The sequence below is a fragment of the Nicotiana tabacum genome, chromosome 9 (genome assembly GCF_000715075.1).
Source record: "Nicotiana tabacum cultivar K326 chromosome 9, ASM71507v2, whole genome shotgun sequence".
Taxonomy (NCBI): Eukaryota; Viridiplantae; Streptophyta; class Magnoliopsida; order Solanales; family Solanaceae; genus Nicotiana; species Nicotiana tabacum.
The window spans coordinates 24,116,347-24,133,765 of record NC_134088.1 but is presented as its reverse complement, the minus strand read 5'-3'; positions in this window follow the sequence as shown (position 1 = coordinate 24,133,765).

The following is a 17,419-nucleotide window of genomic DNA, read 5'->3' as shown; positions in this document are numbered from 1 at the left end:
TAATCAAGTCTGTTGCGGCGTGTAACCCGATCCCCCAATATATATATATATATATATATATATATATATATATATATATATATATATATATATATATATATAGACTTTTAAATAAGTCTGTTGCGGCGTGCAATCCGATCCTCCAATATGGACTTTTAATAAGTCTGTTGCGGCGTGCAACCCGATCCTCCAATATAGACTTTTAATAAGTCTGTTGCGGCATGCAACCCAATCCTCCAATATATCCATTTCAATTACTCTGTTGCGGCGTGCAACCCGATCCTCCAATATGGACTTTTAATAAGTCTGTTGCGGCGTGCAACCCGATCCTCCAATATATCCATTTCAATTACTCTGTTGCGGCGTGCAACCCGATCCTCCAATATATCAATTTACCAATTCTTATAGAAGAAAATTCCCCAATAAATGCAATAATTAATATAAAATTATAAGACAACAAGCATACAATAATTATGATTTAATTATGAAACAAACAATGACAAATAGCAAATTATTATGGACATCAGGGAGAAAATAGGCAGTTTAATATTTATTATGCTAAATGTCAAATAGCAATTAAGACACATAATTCAAATAGCATGTAACAATTAATGCAGAAATTCAAGAATTAATATTTGATAAAGAATAGGAGAGAAATAATTATTATAATAATTAATTCATGATTTAAAATAATTTATGATTTTTCAAGTAATTATGCAAACAATTAATTTGACGACGTATAGACACTCGTCACCTCGCCTATACGTCGTTCACATACATTTCACATAACAAATAGTTTAAGGGTTCTATTCCCTCAAGTCAAGGTTAACCACGACACTTACCTTGCTTTGCAAATTCCAACCAATTACTCGACCGCAACTTTTCCTTTTAAATTTATCTCCAAAAGCTTCAAATCTAGTCATAAACAATTCAATATACTCAATACGAATCATAGGAATTAATTCCATATGAATTTACTAATTTTCCGGATCAAAATCCGAAATTCATTAAAATATTTGACAGTGGGATCCACGTCTCAAATCTCGAAAAATATTACGAAATCCGAACACCCGTTCCGATACGAGTCCAACCATACAAAATTTATCAAATTCTGATATCAAATGGACCTTCAAATCTTAAATTTTTGTTTTTGGAAGATTTTATAAAAAATTCCAATTTCTTCCATATAAATCAGAAATAAATGATGTATATAGACTTAGATTTATGAAATACAATCACTATATGATAAATAACACTTACCCAGTTCGAAATCGTGAAAAACTCCTTTGAAATCGCCCCTAAACCGAGTTCTAATTGAGGGTTAGTGAAAAATGGAAAAAATCCCATTTTGGTTCTGTTTTAAGTCACAGGCGTTAGGCCTTCTTCGCGTTCGCGAAGAGCCTGTTGCATTCGCGATGAGTAGCAGCCTGTGGCTTTCGCGTTCGCGAGTCGTCCTTCGCATTCGCGAATCCTCCTTCACGTTCGCGAAGGCTTTCCCCCCCCGGCCTTCGCGTTCGCGAGCCAGTGCTCGCGTAGAAGGACGACTGACCCCTCCCCCAGGCCTCTAAAGCTTCGCGTTCACGTTGACCTGGTCGCATTAAAGTCCCCATAGCTTCGCGTTCGCGACCCAATCTTCACGTTCGCGAAGAAGGAAAATTCAGCCAGCCCAGTTTGCTCTTCACGTTTGCGAGAGTACATTCGCGAACGCGATGAAGGAAATACCAGAAGCCTGGAGTTGCAGAAAATCAGATTTTTCTAAGTTCAAAATCATCCCGTATCCTATCCGAAACTCACCCGAGCCCTCGGGGATCCAAACCAAACATGCACGCAAGTCCTAAAATATCATACGAACTTGCTCGCGCGATCAAAATCGCCAAAATAACACCTAGAACTACAAATCGGACGCCAAATCAAAGGAATTTTTTCAAGAAAACTTTAAAACTTATATTTTTACAATCGGACGTCCGAATCTCGTCAAATCAACTCCGATTCTCACCAAATTTGGCAGACAAGTCATAAATATTATAATGGACATATACTTGGTTCCGAAACCAAAATACGGACCTGATGTCAATAAATCCAACATCAGTAACTTCTTAAAAATCATTAAGCTTTCAAGCTTTTAATGTTTCATCAAAATTCCATATCTCGGGCTAGAGACCTCAGAATTCGATTCCGGGCATACGCCCAAGTTCCAAATCACGATACGGACCTACTAAAATTGTCAAAATACTGATCCGAGTCCGTTTGCTCCAAATGTTGACCAAAGTCAACCTAATTGAGTTTTAAAACTCTATTTCACATTTTAATCCATTTTTCACATAAAAACTTTCCGAAAGATTGTACGGACTGCGCACGTGAGTCGAGAAATAATAAATAGTGCTTTTCGAGGTCTTAGAATACAGAATTAATAATTAAATTTAAAGATGACATTTTGGGTCATCACATTCTGTACCTCTAAAACAAACGTTCGTCCTCGAACGGAGTTAGAAAACGTACCTGAGCTGGAGAAAAGGTATGGATATTTCCTTCGCACGTCCGACTCGGACTCCCAGGTGGATGCCTCTACCAGATGACCTCTCCATTGAAACCGAACTGAAGGATAATTCTTAGACCTCAACTGCTGGACCTGCCGGGCTAGAATAGCCACCGGCTCCTCCTCGTAAGTCAAATCTTTGTCCAATTGGACTGAGCTAAAATCTAACACATGGGATGGATCACCATGATATTTCCGGAGCATAGACACATGGAACACTGGATGAACTGTTGATAAACTAGGTGGTAATGCAAGCCTGTAGGCTACTTCACCCACCCTTTCAAGATTTTCGATATACCTAGGGCTCAACTTTCCCTTCTTTCCGAACCTCATTATACCTTTCATAGGTGAAACTCGGAGCAATATTCTTTCTCCAACCATGAATGCAATATCACGAACTTTACGACCGGCATAACTCTTTTGCCTAGACTGAGCTGTGCGAAGTCGATCCGGAATAATCTTGACCTTATCCAAGGCATCTTGTACCAAATCGGTACCTAATAACTGAGCCTCTCCCGGTTCAAACCAGCCAACTAGCGAACGACATCGCCTTCTGTATAATGCCTCATATGGAGCCATCTGAATGCTCAACTGATAGCTATTATTATAAGCAAACTTTGCAAGTGGCAAGAAATGATCCCAAGAACCTTCAAAGTCTATAACACAAGCGCGAAACCTATTTTCCAATATCTGAATAGTGCGCTCTGACTGTCCGTCTGTCTGTGGATGAAATGCTGTACTCAACTCCACCCGCGTGCCTAGCTCATGCTGTACAGCCTTCCAAAAATGTGAGGTAAACTGCATACCTCAATCTGAAATAATAGACACAGGCACACTGTGAAGGCAGACAATCTCACGAATGTAAATTTCAGCTAACCTTTCTGAAGAATAGGTAACTGCCACTGGAATAAAATGTGTTGATTTGGTTAACCTATCCACAATAACCCAAACTGCGTCAAATTTTCTCTGAGTCCGTGGGAGTCCAACAACAAAATCCATAGTGATACGCTCCCATTTCCATTTAGGAATTTCTAACTTCTGAAGCAAACCACCAGGTCTCTGATGCTCATACTTAACTTGCTGACAATTCAGACACCGAGCTACATATGCAACTATATCCTTTTTCATTCTCTTCCACCAATAATGTTGCCGCAAATCTTGATATATTTTGGCGGTACCTGGATGAATAGAATACCTGGAAATGTGTGCCTCTTCAAGAATTAATTCACGAAGCCCATCCACATTAGGCACACAAATACGACCCTGCATTCGCAGAACTCCATCTTCCCCCACAGCAACCTGTTTGGCATCACCGTGCCGCACCGTGTCCTTAAGGACAAGTAAATGAGGATCATCATACTGCCTCTCTCTGATGCGCTCATATAAAGAACACTGAGCGACTGTGCAAGCTAGAACCCGACTGGATTCTGAAACATCTAACCTCACGAACTGATTAGCTAAAGTCTGAACATCTGCAGCTAATGGCCTCTCACCAACCGGAATATACGCAAGACTGCCCATACTCACAACCTTTCTACTCAAAGCATCGGCCACCATATTGGCCTTTCCGGGGTGATAAAAAATGGTGATATCATAGTCTTTCAACAACTGCAATCATCTTCTCTGCCTCGAATTAAGATCTTTTTGTTTGAACAGGTACTGAAGGCTACGATGATCAGTAAATACCTCACACGAGACACCGTAGAGGTAATCCCTCCAAATCTTTAGTGCATGAACAATGGTTGCCAGTTCTAAGTCATGAACATGATAATTCTTCTCGTGAACCTTCAATTGCCGCGACGCATATGCAATCACCCTACCATCTTGAATTAATACTGCACCAAGACCAATGTAAGATGCATCACAATATACTATATACGGTCCTGAACCTGTGGGTAATACCAACACTGGCGCCGTAGTTAAAGTATTCTTGAGTTTCTGAAAAACTCAACTCACACTCGTCTGACCATCTGAATGGGACACTTTTCTGGGTCAGTCTGGTCAATGGGTTTGCTATAGATAAAAACCCTTCCATGAACTGACGATAATAACCTGCTAAACCCAAAAAACTCCGGATCTCTGTAACTGAATTAGGTATAGGACAATTCTGAACAACCTCAATCTTCTTAGGATCCACCTTTATGCCTTCTGGCGATACAACATGCCCCAAAAAAGCAACTGAGTCTAAACAAAACTCACATTTTGAAAACTTGGCAAAAGTGTGAAGCACACTTCGAAGATGCTGCTCATGCTCCTCTCGACTGCTAGAGTAAATCAAGATATCATCAATGAATACAACCACAAAAGAATCCAAATAAGGCTTGAACACCCGATTCATCAAATCCATAAATGCTGCTGGGGCATTTGTCAATCCAAATGACATCACTAGAAATTTGTAATGCCCATACCGAGTCCAAAAAGCTGTTTTAGGACATCAGATGCCCTAATCTTCAACTGATGGTAACCAGACCTCAAATCGATCTTCGAAAATACCTTGGCACCCTGAAGCTAATCAAATAAGTCATCAATTCTTGCAGCAGATATTTGTTTTTTATATTGGCCTTGTTCAATTGCCGATAATCTATACACATCCGTATAGAGCCATCTTTTTTCTTTATAAATAATACTGGTGCACCCCAGGGCGAGACACTGGGTCTAATGAATCCCTGATTAAGCAAGTCTTGTAACTGCTCTTTCAATTTTTTCAACTCTAGCGGGGCCATACGGTATGGTGGAATAGAAATGGGCTGAATGTCCGGAGCCAAATCAATACAGAAGTTAATATCTCTGTCGGGTGGTATCACCGACAAATTTGCAGGAAATACTTCTGGAAATTCACGAACAACTGGTACTGACTGACTCCATAGAAGGAACATCCGCACTGGGATCGCGAATATAAGCCAAATAGGATAGACACCCTTTCTCTACCATACGCCGAGCTTTCATATAAGAAATAACCCTGCTGACAGAATGACCAGGAGTTCCTTTCCACTCTAACCGAGGTAACCCCTACATGGCTAGGGTCACTGTCTTGGCATGACAATCCAATATAGCATGATAAGGTGACAACAAATCCATACCCAAGATGACATCAAAATCTACCATATCAAGAAGTAGAAGATCCACACTAGTCTCCAGATTACCAATAGTAACCACACACGAACGATAGACATGATCAACTACAACAGAGTCTCCCACCGGTGTAAATACACACACAGAAGCACTAAGAGAATCACAAGGCACAACCAAATATGAAGCAAAATAGGAGGACACATAGGAATAATTAGATCCTGGATCAAATAGAACTGAAGCATCTCTATGACAAATTGGAATAATACCTGTGATCACAACATCAGATGAATCGGCCTCAGGCCTAGCTGGAAAAGCATAAAATCAGGGCTGGGCCCCACCACTCTGAACTGCGTCCCTGGGACGGCCTCTAACGGTCTGACCTCCACCTATAATGGACTGACCTCCACCTCTAATGGCCTAACCTCCACCTCTAATGGCCTAACCTCCACCTCTAGCTGCCTGACCCCTACCTCTAGCTGGCTGAGCAGGCGGTGAAGCAACCGGTGCCGGTATGATGGTACAAGAATCTTGCCGAGATCTGTTACTTGCCAATCTAGGGCAATACCCCCTGATGTGACCAATGTTCCCATACTCATAACACCCATCCTGATACCGTGGCTGCTTAAGCAGAAGCTGACCCAAATGGGCCGGTTAACTGCCGTAGTAACTATGGAGTGGAGGTGCACTGATAGGAGCTGAATGTGCACTAAATGATGGCTGTCCATAGTAAGGCATAATAGGACTGTGACTCCCTGAAGCACCGGGAGATGCATGAAGTGCTGAATGAAATGGTCTGGGAGGATGACCCCTACAAAAATTACCCCTGCCTCCAGACGAGGCACCACCGAAACTACCAAACTGATGAGGCCTCTTATCAGACCTCTGCCCTCTCTCCTGTGCAAGAACCATGTCGATCCTCCTTGTGACATTAGCAGCTGCCTGAAAACAAATCTCACTTCCGGTCTCCTTGGCCATCTGAAGTCTGATAGGGCAAGTGAGTCCCTCAATAAACCTCCTCACTCTCTCTCCCTCCGTAGGTAGTAAAAGGAGATCATGACGGGCAAAATCCACAAAACGGGACTCACACTGAGTAACAGTCATACTGCCTTGCTGTAGACGCTCAAATTGCTTGCGGAATTCCTCTCTCAGTGTGATAGGAATGAACTTCTCCAGAAATAGCTGAGAGAACTGCTCCCAGGTAAGTGCAGGCGATCCAACTGGTCTGGTCAATGTATAATCTCTCCACCATCTCTTGGCAGAACCCGTCATCTGAAATACAGCAAAATCAACTCCATTGGTCCCAACTATACCCATGTTCCACAGCACCTCGTGGCAGCGTTCAAGATAATCCTGTGGGTCCTTAGAAGGTGTACCACTGAAGTGAACTGGAAAGAGCTTAGTGAACTTATTCAGTCTCAATAAGGCCTCAAAAGACATGGAGGGCCTATCACCGGTCTGTACCACAATAACCGGCTGAACTATCCCAACTGGCGGGGCAGCTGGAGCCTGATTCTAAGGAGCTATCTCCTCCGGAGCGGGAGTAGTGGTAGTTTGTGCTCATTCCCCAGCCTGTGAGATGGCTGGTGCCACTAGAAATGTACCATTCTGGGCCACGCCCTCTATAAGACTTACCAAATGGACTAGAGCGTCCTGAAGTACTGGAGTGGCTATGAATCCTTCCGGGACCTGAACTGGTCTAACTGGTACATTCTGAACTGGAACCTCCTCCTGAAGGTCCACTTGAGGTTCTTCAATAGGTGCAGCTGCTCGGGCTCTGGACTGAGCTCTACCTCAGCCTCTAGCAGGACCTCGGCCTCGACCTCTACCCCTGGCCATAGTTGCCACCGGGGGTTCTGGTCCCTGTCCATCGGTAGAGGTATTACGTGTTCTCACCATCTGCGAGAGAATAAGAGTAGAATGGTTCAATCATCGATGATAGAATAAAATCGCACGACAGAATAAGAAAGAAGTGATATTGTTCCTAAACTTCATAGCCTCTGAGAGATAAGTACAGACGTCTTCGTACCGATCCTTCAGACTCTACTAAGCTTGCTCATGGCTCATGAGACCTATGTAACCTAGTGCTCTGATACCAACTGTCACGACCCAAATTTTCCACCTTCGAACCGTGATGGCACCTAACATTTCACTTGCTAGGCAAGTCAACGTTGGAATAATATTATCAATTTTTAAAATAATTTTTAAATTTATTAATAACAAAGAACAATTACGGAAGTAAATTCTGAAATATACTGAATAATTCATAAAAACAACGGTGTCTAAATACCATCCTAGAATTAGTGTCACAAGTGCACGAGCTTCTAGAATAAATACAAATAAAGGTCTGAATAAAATAAAGCTGTCTGAAAACAAACACACAGCTAAAGTAAAATAGACGGGGACTTCAGAACTGCGGACGCTGTGCAGTTATGCTTCAAGTCTCCTCCGAGTAGCTGAAATATGAGTAAGTCTATAGTACGTCGCTGAGACCAACTCCGAAATCTGCACAAGAAGTGCAGAGTGTAGTATCAGTACAACCGATCCCATGTACTGGTAAGTGCTGAGCCTAACCTCGGCGAAGTAGTGATGAGGCTAAGGCGGGTCACTTATATTAATCTGTACGCAATATTAGTAACAACAACAAATAATAGAAATAAATGAGGTAACTCATTTATAATAATTAAAGCCAACTCAGCAGCCATAACCAATTATCATTTCAATCAATTTCCATTGCCGCGTGCAACCCGCTCTCACAATATATTCACATTCAATTCTGTTGCGGCGTGCAACCCGGTCCTCCAATATATTCATTTTAATCAAGTCTATTGCGGCGTGCAACCCGATATGTCGACTTTTAAATAAGTCTGTTGCGACGTACAACCCGATCCTCCAATATGAACTTTTAATAAGTCTGTTTCGGCGTGCAACCCGATCCTCCAATATGGACTTTTAATAAGTTTGTTGCGGCGTGCAACCCGATCCTCCAATATATTCATTATAATTAATTCTGTTGCGGCGTGCAACCCGATCCTCTAATCTATTCATTATAAGCAATCTTGTTGCGGCGATTTCCCCAATAAATGCAACAATTAATATAATATTATAAGACAACAAGTATATAATAATTATGATTTAATTATGAAACTAACAATGACAAATAGCAAATTATTATGGACATCAGGGAGAAAATAGGCAGTTTAATATTTAATATGCTAAATGTCAAATAACAATTAAGACACATAATTCAAATAGCATGTAACAATTAATGCAGGAATTCAACAATTAATATTTGATAAAGAATAGGAGAGAAACAATTATTATAATAATTAATTCATGATTTAAAACGATTTATGATTTTTTAAGTAATTATGCAAACAATTAATTTGATGACGTATAGACACTCGTCACCTCGCCTATACGTCGTTCACATGCATTTCACATAACAAATAGTTTAAGGGTTCTATTCCCTCAAGTCAAGGTTAACCACGACACTTACCTTGCTTTGCAAATTCCAATCAATTACTCAACCACAACTTTTCCTTTTAAATTTGTCTCCAAAAGCTTCAAATCTATTCATAAACAATTCAATATACTCAATACGAATCATAGGAATTAATTCCATATGAATTTACTAATTTTTCGGATAAAAATCCAAAATTCATTAAAATATTTGACAGTGGGACCCACGTCTCAAATCTCGGAAACACTTACGAAATCCGATCACCCATTCCGATACGAGTCCAACCATACAAAATTTATCAAATTCTGATATCAAATGGACCTTCAAATCTTAAATTTTTGTTTTTGGAAGATTTTATAAAAAATTCCAATTTCTTCCATATAAATCAGAAATAAATGATGTATATAGACTTAGATTTATGAAATACAATCACTATATGATAAATAACACTTACCCAGTTCGAAATCGTGAAAAACTCCTTTGAAATCACCCCTAAACCGAGTTCTAATTGAGGGTTTGTGAAAAATGAAAAAAATCCCATTTTGGTTCTGTTTTAAGTCACAGGTGTCAGGCCTTCTTCGCGTTCGCGAAGGGCTTGTCGCGTTCGCGATGATTAGCAGCCCGTGGCTTTTACATTCGCGAGTCCTCCTTCGCATTCGCGAAGGCTTTTCCCCCCTGGCCTTCGCGTTCGTGTGCCAGTGCTCGCGCTCGCGTAGAAGGACGACTGACCCCTCCCCAGGCCTTTAAAGCTTCGCGTTCACATTGAGCTGGTCGCGTTAAAGTCCCCATAGTTTCGCGTTCGCGACCCAATCTTCGCGTTCGCGAAGAAGGAAAATTCAGCCAGCCCAGTTTGCTCTTCGCGTTTGCGAGAGTACATTTGCGAACGTGATGAAGGAAATACCAGAAGCCTGGAGTTGCAGAAAATCAGATTTTTCAAAGTTCAAAATCATCTCGTATCCTATCCGAAACTCACCCGAGCCCTCGGAGCTCCAAACCAAACATGCACGCAAGTCCTAAAATATCATACGAACTTGCTTGCGTGATCAAATTGCCAAAATAACACTTAGAACTACGAATCGGACGCCAAATCAAAGGAAATATTTCAAGAAACTTTTAAATCTTATATTTTTACAACCGGACATCCGAATCTCGTCAAATCAACTCCGATTCTCCCCAAATTCGGCATACAAGTCATAAATATTATAATGGACCTATATCGGCCTGCAGAACCAAAACACAGACCCGGTGTCAATAAATCCAACATCAGTAACTTCTTAAAAATCATTCAGCTTTCAAGCTTATAAATTTTCATCAAAGTTCCATATCTCGGGCTAGGGGCCTCGGAATTCAATTTCGGGCATACGCCCAAGTCCCAAATCACGATACAGACCTATCAAAATTATCAAAAACTGATCCGGGTCCGTTTGCTCAAAATATTGACCAAAGTCAACTCAGTTGAGTTTTAAAGCTCTATTTCTCATTTAATCTATTTTTCACATAAAAATTTTTCGGAAAATTGTACGGACTGCGCACGCGAGTCGAGGAATAATAAATAGTACTTTTTGAAGTCTTAGAATACAGAATTAAAAATTAAATTTAAAGATGATATTTTGGGTCATCACATCAGGACTCGTTATAGCCACTATGAATTTCTTGTGATGTCATTTGGGCTAACCAATGCCCCAGCAGCATTTATGCACTTGATGAATAGCGTATTCCAGACATATCTTGACTCATTTGTTGTGGTATTTATTGATGATATCCTGATGTACTCACGTAGTCAGGAGGAACATGTATATCACTTGGGTATTGTATTCCAAAGGCTGAGAGAGGAGAAACTTTATGCCAAATTATCTAAGTGTGAGTTCTGGTTTAGTTCGTGTGATGACCCAAAATGTCATATTTAAATTTAATAAGTAATTTTGTGTTCTAATACCCTAAAAAGCACCATTTATTATTCCTCGACTTGCGTGCGCAATCCGTATAATTTTTTGAAAAGTTTTTATGTGAAAAATGGATTAAAATGTAAAATAGAGCTTTAAAACTCAACTAAGTTGACTTTGGTTAATATTTTGAAAAAATAGATCCAGATCAGTGTTTTGACAATTCCGGTAGATCCGTATCGTGATTTGGGACTTGGGCGTTTGCTCGGAATCGAATTCTGAGGTCCCTAGCCCGAGATATGGAATTTTGATGAAACATTAAAAGCTTAATGATTTCTAAGAAACTACTGATGTTGGATTTATTGACCTCAGGTCTGTATTTTGGTTCCGGAGCCCGGTATAGGTCCACTATAATATTTATGACTTCTCTGCCGAATTTGGTGGGAATCGGAGTTGATTTGACGTGATTCGGACGTCCGGTTGTAAAAAATATAAGTTTTAAAGTTTTCTTGAAAACTTGCTTTGATTTGGTGTCCGATTCGTAGTTCTAGGTGTTATTTTGGGGATTTGATCACGCGAGCAAGTTCGTATGCATGTTTGGTTTTAGGACTTGTGTGCATGTTTGGTTTGGAGCCCTGAGGGCTCGGGTGAGTTTCGGATAGGCTACGAGATGTTTTGGACTTTGAAAATCTGGTATTTTGCTGCAGCAGGTGTTCTGGCATGTTCTTCTTCGCGTTCGCGAAGGTACTCTCGCGAACGCGAAGAGTAAACTGGGCAGCTGGATCTTTCTTCTTCGCGAATGCGAAGGCTTGGTCGTGAACGCGAAGCGATGGGGGCATTAACCTTCGCGAACACGACCATCTCCTCACCTGGGGGAGGGTTGATCATTCCTTCATCGCGAACGCGAAGGCTCGGGGGGGGAGGGGGGAGGGGGGGAAGCCTTCGCGAACGCGAAGGAGGACTCGCAAACGCGAAAGCCATGGGCTGCTACTCACCGCGAACACGACAGGCCCTTCGCGAACGCGAAGAAGGCCTGACCCCTGTGACTTAAAACAGAACCAAAACGAGATTTTTCCCATTTTTCGCAAACCCTCAATTATAACTCTGCTTAGGGGCGATTTCGAAGGGGTTTTCACGATTTCGAACTGCGTAAGTGTTCTTTATCATATAGTGATTGTATTTCATAAATCTAAGCCTATATTCATCATTTATTTCGGATTTAGATGGAAGAAATTAGAATTTTTGTAAAACTTTCCAAAAACGAAAAATTAAGATTTGAAGGTCCATTTGATATCGGAATTGGACAAATTTTGTATGATTGAACTCGTATCGGAACGGGTGTTCGGATTTCATGAGTTTTTCCAGGATTGGAGATGTGGGTCCCACTGTTGAATATTTAAATGAATTTTTGGATTTTTATCCGAAAAATTTGTAAATTCATATGGAATTAATTCCTATGATTCATATTGAACATATCGAATTGTTTGTGAATAGATTTGAAGCTTTCAGAGGCAAATTTAAAAGGAATTGCTATGGTTGAATAATTGATTGGAATTCGCAAAGCGAGGTAAGTGTCGTGGTTAACCTTACTTGAGGGAATAGAACCCTTAAATTATTTGTTATGAGAATTGCATGTGAACGACGTATATGCGAGGTGACGAGTGTCTATACATCATCAAATTAATTGTTTGCCTGCTTACTTGAAAATTCATAAATTATTTTAAATCATAAATTAATTATTATAATAATTGCTTCTCTCCTATTCTTTGTCAAACATTAATTCTTGAATTCCTGCATTAATTGTTACATGCTATTTGAATTATGTGTTTTAATTGTTATTTGATATTAATCATATTAAATATTAAACTCCCTATTTTCTCCCTGATTTTCATAATAATTTGCTATTTGTCATTGTTTGTTTCATAATTAAATCATATTTATTGTATACTTGTTGTCTTATAATTTTATATTAATTATTACATTTATTGGGAAAATTTCTCCAATAAGAATTGGTAAATGAATATGTTAGAGGAGCGGACATGATTGATTATAATGAATATATTGGAGGATCGGGTTGCAAGCCGCAACAGACTTATTAAAAGTCCATATTGGAGGATTGGGTTGCACGCCACAACAGACTTATTTAACGTCGTCATACATATATATATATATATATATATATATATATATATATATATATATATATATATATATATATATATATATATATATATATATATATATATATATATTGGTGGATCGGGTTGCACGCTGCAACAGACTTGATTAAAATGAATATATTGGAGGCACGGGTTGCACGCCGCAATAGAATTGAATGTGAATATATTGTGAGAGCGGGTTGCACGCTGCAACAGAATTGACATAAATGATAATTGGTTATGACTGCTGAGTTGGCTTCAATTATTATAAATGAGTTACTTGATTATTTTTATTATTGTTGTTGTTTCTAATATTGTGTACAGGTAATGTAAGTGACCCGCCTTAGCCTCGTCACTACTTCATCGAGGTTAGGCTCAACACTTACCAGTACATGGGGTCGGTTGTACTGATACTACACTCTGTACTTCTTGTGCAGATTTTGGAGTTGGTCTCAGCGGCGTACCATAGACTTGCTCGGATTTCAGCTATTCAGAGGAGACTTGAGGTATAACTTCACGACGTTCGCAGTTCTGAAGTCCCCGTCTACTTTACTTTAGCTGTGTGTTATTTACAGACAACTTTATTTTATTCAGACCTTTATTTGTATTTATTCTAGAAGCTCGTGCACTTGTGACAGCAATTCTGGGATGGTATTTAGACACCGTTATTTTGATGGATTATTTCATTATATTTCAAACTTTGATTCCACATTTGTTTCCTTGTGATTAATAAATTTAAAAGTATTTTAAAAATGGTTAATATTATTCTAACGTTGGCTTGCCTAGCAAGTGAAATATTAGGCGCCATCACTATCCGAAGGTGGGAATTTCGGGTCGTGACAGTTGGTATCAGAACACTAGGTTACATAGGTCTCACGAGTCACGAGCAAGCTTAGTAGAGTCTGAAGGATCGGTACGGAGATGTCTGTACTTATCTCTCAGAGGCTATGAAGTTTAGGAACAATAACACTTCTTTCTTATTCTGTCGTGCGATTTTATTCTATCATCGATGATTGAACCATTCTACTCTTATTCTCTCGCAGTTGTTAAAAGACTATGATATCACCATATTGTATCACCCCGGAAAGGCCAATGTGGTGGCCGATGCCTTGAGTAGAAAGGTTGTGAGTATGGGCAGTCTTGCGTATATTCCGGTTGGTGAGAGGCCATTAGCTACAGATGTTCAGACTTTGGCTAATCAGTTCGTGAGGTTAGATGTTTCAGAACCCAGTCGGATTATAGCTTACACAATCGCTCTGTCTTCTTTATATGAGCGCATCAGAGAGAGGCAGTATGATGATCCTCACTTACTTGTCCTTAAGGACACGGTGATGCCAAACATGTTGTTGTGGGGAAAGATGGGGTTCTGCGAATACAGGGTCATGTTTGTGTGCCTAATGTGGATGGGCTTCGTGAATTAATTCTTGAAGAAGCACACAGTTTCAGGTATTCTTTCATCCAGGTACCGCCAAAATATATCAAGATTTGCGGCAATATTATTGGTGGAGGAGAATGAAAAAGGATATAGTTGCACATGTAGCTCGGTGTCTAAATTGTCAGCAAGTTAAGTACGAGCATCAGAGACCTGGTGGTTTGCTTCAGAAGTTAAAAATTCCTGAGTGGAAGTGGGAGCGTATCACTATAGATTTTGTTGTTGGGCTCCCACGGACTCAGAGAAAATTTGACGCAGTTTGGGTCATTGTGGATAGGTTGACCAAGTAAGCACATTTCATTCCAGTGGCAGTTACCTATTCTTCAGAGAGGTTAGCTGAAATGTACATTCATGAGATTGTCCGCCTTCACGGTGTGCCCGTGTCTATTATTTCAGATCGAGGTACGCAATTTACCTCACATTTCTGGAGGGATGTACAGCGTGAGTTAGGCATGCGGGTAGAGTTGAGTACAACATTTTATCCAAAGACAGACGGACAGTTAAAGCGCACTATTCAGATATTGGAAGATATGCTCCGCGCTTGTGTTATAGACTTTGGAGGTTCTTGGGATCATTTCTTGCCACTTGCGGAGTTTGCTTATGATAATAGCTACCAGTCGAGTATTCAGATGGCTCCATATGAGGCATTATACGAAAGGTGATGCCGATCGCCAATTGGTTGGTTTGAACCGGGAGAGGCTCAGTTGTTGGGTACCGATTTGGTACAGGATGCCTTGGATAAGGTCAAGATTATTCAGGATCGACTTCGCACAGCTCAGTCTAGGCAAAAGAGTTATGCCGACCGTAAAGTTTGTGATATTGCATTCATAGTTGGAGAACGAATATTGCTCTGGGTTTCACATATGAAAGGTGTAATGAGGTTCGGAAAGAAGGGCAAGTTGAGCCCTAGGTATATTGGACCCTTTAAAATCCTTGAAAGGGTGGGTGAAGTAGCCTATAGGCTTGCATTACCACCTAGTTTATCAGCGATTCATCCGGTGTTCTATGTGTCTATGCTCCGGAAAATTCATGGTGATCCGTCCCATGTGTTAGATTTCAGCTCAGCCCAATTGGACAAAGATTTGACTTACGAGGAGGAGCCGGTGGCTATTCTAGCCCGGCAGGTCCGACAGTTGAAGTCTAATAGTTATCCTTCAATTCGGGTGCAATAGAGAGGTCAGCCGGTAGAGGCATCTACCTGGGAGTCCGAGTCGGACATACCTAGTAAATATCCACACCTTTTCTCCAGCTCAGGTACTTTTTCTAATTTCGTTCGAGGACGAACGTTTGTTTTAGAGCTGGAGAATGTGATGACCCAAAATGTCATCTTTAAATTTAATAAGTAATTCTGTGTTCTAAGATCTCGAAAAGCACCATTTATCATTCCTCGACTTGTGTGCGCAGTCCGTACAATTTTCTGGAAAGTTTTTATGTGAAAAATGGATTAAAATGTGAAATAGAGCATTTAAACTCAACTAAGTTGACTTTGGTCAAAATTTTGAGCAAACGGATCCGGATCAATGTTTTGACAATTCCGGTAGGTCCGTATCGTGATTTGGGACTTGGGCGTATGCCCGGAATCGAATTCCGAGGTCCCTAGCCCGAGATATGGAATTTTGATAAAAAATTAAAGGCTTGAAAGCTTAATGATTTCTAAGAAATTACTGATGTTGGATTTATTGACCTCGGGTCTATATTTTAGTTCCGAAACCCGGTATAGGTCCACTATAATATTTATGACTTGTCTGTCGAATTTGGTGGGAATCGGAGTTGATTTGACGTGATTCAGACGTCCGGTTGAAAAAAATATAAGTTTTAAAGTTTTCTTGAAAACTTCCTTTTATTTGGTGTCCGATTCGTAGTTCTAGGTGTTATTTTGGTGATTTGATCGTGCGAGCAAGTTCGTATGATACTTTAGGACTTGTGTGCATGTTTGGTTTGGAGCCCCGAGGGCTCGGGTGAGTTTCGGATAGGCTACGGGATGTTTTGGAATTTGAAAATATGGTATTTTGCTACAGCAGGTGTTCTGACATGTTCTTCTTCGCGTTCGTGAAGGTACTCTCGCGAACGCGAAGAGTAAACTGGGCAGCTAAAGTTTTCTTCTTTACGAACGCAAAGGCTTGGTCGCGAACGCGAAGCGATGGGGGCATGACCTTTTGCGAACGCGTAGTATTAGGCACACCTGGGGGAGGGTTGATCATTCCTTCATCGCGAACGCGAGCAATGCCTTGCGAATGCGAAGGCCAGGGGGGAAAGCCTTCGCGAATGCGAAGGAGGACTCACGAACATGAAAGCCATGGGCTGCTACTTATCGCGAATACGACAGGCCTTTCGCGACCGCGAAGAAAGCCTGACCCTTGTGACTTAAGACAGAACCAAAACGGGATTTTTCCTATTTTTTACAAACCCTCAATTATAACTCGGCTTAGGGGCGATTTCAAAGGAGTTTTTCACGATTTCGAACTGGGTAAGTGTTCTTTATCATATAGTGATTGTATTTCATAAATCTAAGCCTATATTCATTATTTATTTCGGATTTAGATGGAAGAAATTGGAATTTTTGTAAAACTTTCCAAAAACGAAAAATTAAGATTTGAAGGTCTATTTGATATCAGAATTGGACAAATTTTGTATGGTTGAACTCGTATCGGAACGGGTGTTCGTATTTTGCGAGTTTTTCTGGGATTTGAGACGTGGGTCTCACTGTCGAATATTTAAATGAATTTTGGATTTTTATCCGGAAAATTTATAAATTCATATGGAATTAATTCCTATGATTCGTATTGAACATATCGAATTGTTTGTGAATAGATTTGAAGCTTTCGGAGGCAAATTTAAAAGGAAAAGCTGTGGTTGAATAATTGATTGGAATTCGCA